The sequence below is a fragment of the Palaemon carinicauda genome, unplaced genomic scaffold, assembly GCF_036898095.1.
Source record: "Palaemon carinicauda isolate YSFRI2023 unplaced genomic scaffold, ASM3689809v2 scaffold1399, whole genome shotgun sequence".
Lineage (NCBI taxonomy): Eukaryota > Metazoa > Arthropoda > Malacostraca > Decapoda > Palaemonidae > Palaemon > Palaemon carinicauda.
Genome location: NW_027168925.1, coordinates 23,927 through 27,344, shown reverse-complemented (window position 1 = coordinate 27,344; position 3,418 = coordinate 23,927).

Below are 3,418 nucleotides of genomic sequence, written 5' to 3'. Positions count from 1 at the left end.
TCCCAATTACAATCGATGTATTTATGATAACCGTGATATAATATGCAATAACTATAAGGGGATCTTTTAGAAAACTAGTAGGAATACCATTCGTCCCGTAAGCATTGCTATTATTCAAACTCTTTACCTGTTAATATTATTGTTTCTACTATAACTGGTTGAGGTCTAAACAATCTTATATTATTGCCAAAATTATTTTGAGTGGTTGTAATATCTTCATTTTCGTACTTTTGTAGAATTTCCTGCGTTTTACCATAAGTTATTTTTCCTACATTAGCAAAGTATTGGTTAAATTTATCTGCTCTAGCTTTGGGTTGTCGTATTTAATCTTTATATTTGTTTTAGTATATACAATATTATTCATAATTTTTCATGTTTCTTTACGAGATTTACTTTTCTTGATCTTGCAATACTGCAATACGGCGTGGGGGAGTAGTAGTAGAAATGTTTTGCAACCATTAATTGTAATTCAAAAAAGACTGGTAAGAATCATAAGCTCCAGTGATTACTTAGCTCATACATCGCCACTCTTCCGGTCTCTCTCGATATTGAAGCTGGAAGACACTTATAAGCTCTCCTTAATGAATATGATGTTCCAAACACTTATTTTGAACAAATTTCCAGATTTAAGACGAAAAATAATTCAGGAACAATCAGTTTATCCATATGGAACAAGAAATTCAAACTTAACTCTTCCTTTCATACGTATTAATAGATGCGAGCAATCGTATCTATACCAAGGTATTAAACTTTGGAATACTCTGCCCGCTTATCTAAAGGCACTGTTTAGCGTTCGATCTTTTAAGAAATCATATACAAATCTCCTGTTATCTGGGTATTAAGCTTTATTAATAAATATTTATACTTGCCTACCTAACCACAACGCAAGTATGTTTCATTGTTTAGAATATTTTTATATTTGTAAAACTAGTTCTTTTACCGAGTTTTTTTCTTAATATCTACAATTTTTCAATGTATATACCATTAGCTTTCATATACCATCCTTCTTTATCATATAAATATGCATTTCCATTTGTTTTTAGGCTAAGATTCTCATTTATATGTATCTATTTGTATACATATGATTATGTATATGTATGCGTACATTTTGTATATCTATATCCATATTTACTTTATTTTTTATTTTTACTTAATTGATGATATTATTTTAGTTGTATTATTGCCCGAAGAGCTCTGCTCTACATGGGCTTGGACTGAGTCTTTTTTTCTTTTTGTAAATCTTTGAATGTAAATATTTTTTGTCCAATAAACATTATTATTATTATTATTATTATTATTATTATTATTATTATTATTATTATTATTATTATTGTCTTTGATATAATAAGCTTTAGCAGTATGCATCTTAGAATTGATAAGTTTTTTCATTTCCTTATACACATTGTTCAGATTATCATCATATCTATTTTGTTTAAGCCTTTTTTGCATTTTGTCCTTTTCAATCATACTGTTTTTGAGATCATCGTCTATCCAAGGTGCACTGGGTCTCCTTATTTCCCTCGTGGTTATTGGGGCACATTTATCTAAGGCACTATTATATACTTTATTGAAAATTCCTGTTTGAATATCTGTGTCATCAGTGTGCGTGACTGTATCTAAAATTATTTTCTGGTCTAACAATGTATTGCACTAAAAATCTGCAGAATAATATTTTAAACACCTAGAGGTTACCGTGACTGGTTTACGCTTTGGCTTCTTAATATCTATGATAAATGAAATATGTTCATGGTCAGCTGCAATACTTGGATTTACCTCGATTTTAATGACACTTTCCTGCTTGTTTGTTATTAACACGTCTAGTAGTGTGGATGAGATGGGGCTAACTCTAGTAGGTTTATTAATCATTTGATTTAATTTGGTGATTCTTATAATATTATGCATCTTTGCTGAACCTAACATCAAACCATCATTTAGATCACCTATTACATGAATCGATTTATTCTTTAGGGAAACCATTCTTAGACATTCCAATAGCCTATATAGTTAAAAGTATCATTTGAAGCATGCAGATGTTTATATAAGCAACCAATCATAACAGAAGGTAGCTTACGAGATTGTACAGAGAGCCAAACCTCTTCTACCCCCTCTACTCTTTGAACATTAAGATTACAAATATTAACAGAAAGATTATTTTTTACATAAATACAACAACCTCCACCTCTTCCTTTGTCACATCTATATATTGTATAATTAGGAAATTCAACGAGTGAATCGACAACATTCGGGGTTAACCAAGTCTCAGTTAAACATTATATATCAATATTTCTGTTTAATAGCATTAATTCAATTTCACATATCTTACTAAGGAGAGACTGTACATTCAAATATTCTACACACAAAAGATCTTTTTTTTTGGAGTCACATGATTAGTTATCCCAGTACCAATGTCCGGGACGAGCACTTCTTGTGTGATAACTGCCTCTTGATGGAAGAGGCGGGAAGTCATATTCCCACGTAGACGCTCGTGACCAGTAGTTGTCTTGGGAGAGGTCATGGGAGTCATAAGGGTGAGCTGAGAGACCTCTATTTGCCCACTGCCTATGGGTGGTCTCCAATGGTAGGCTATTCCTCAGTTTGGTATTGCGCTAGTGATCCTTGGGGGTTGGGGGTAGGGCCTATTATCATGGGAGTGGGTATTCCATCTAAACCACGTCAGAAATGGCCGCTTAGGCCTACCTACACTTTGCGTCGACGGCTTCCAATTGTCTTCTCCTAATGTGGGGCAGGAACGGTCGAGTAATTATACCGTCAGCCCAGGGATGACCTCCCAGAGAGAGAGAGAGAGAGAGAGAGAGAGAGAGAGAAAGAGATGATAAGAATTTCCTGAGACCTAGAAGGGCATAGGCCAATTAAGGAAATAATTTCTTTTGATAAGGGGGCTAATCCAGAGATGTGGGGGAATTCCAGTGGGAATAAGCGGTTCTTCATTGGCTTTACGACGTTCAGAATCCCTTACCCGCCGGGAATACTGATAAAGGGAAGTCCAAAATTTGTATCATTGTATATTTTTTAGCGATAACAGGGTGATATAGATTTCGGAGTCTATTTAGCATACGACGACGCGTTGCTTTGACTCCACTGGAACAGACATCTTCGTCTTACGAGAAAGGAAGGTCAATTTTATTCTGTCGTTTACAACCCATTGCCAAGTCTCTCTGCCTAATTTGAAAATAAGGTCAAATTATAAACAGCTTCAAGATTTTTTTCTATTGAAATCTATAATTGTTTATCAGCTAAACTTTGTTATTTTAGATTTGTAAGAAATAGGGTATTACTGATTTAACCAAAATATCTTTGCTGACAATAATCTCTCTCTCTCTCTCTCTCTCTCTCTCTCTCTCTCTCTCTCTCTCTCTCTCTCTCTCTCTCTCTCTCTCTCTCATTTCAAATAATACGT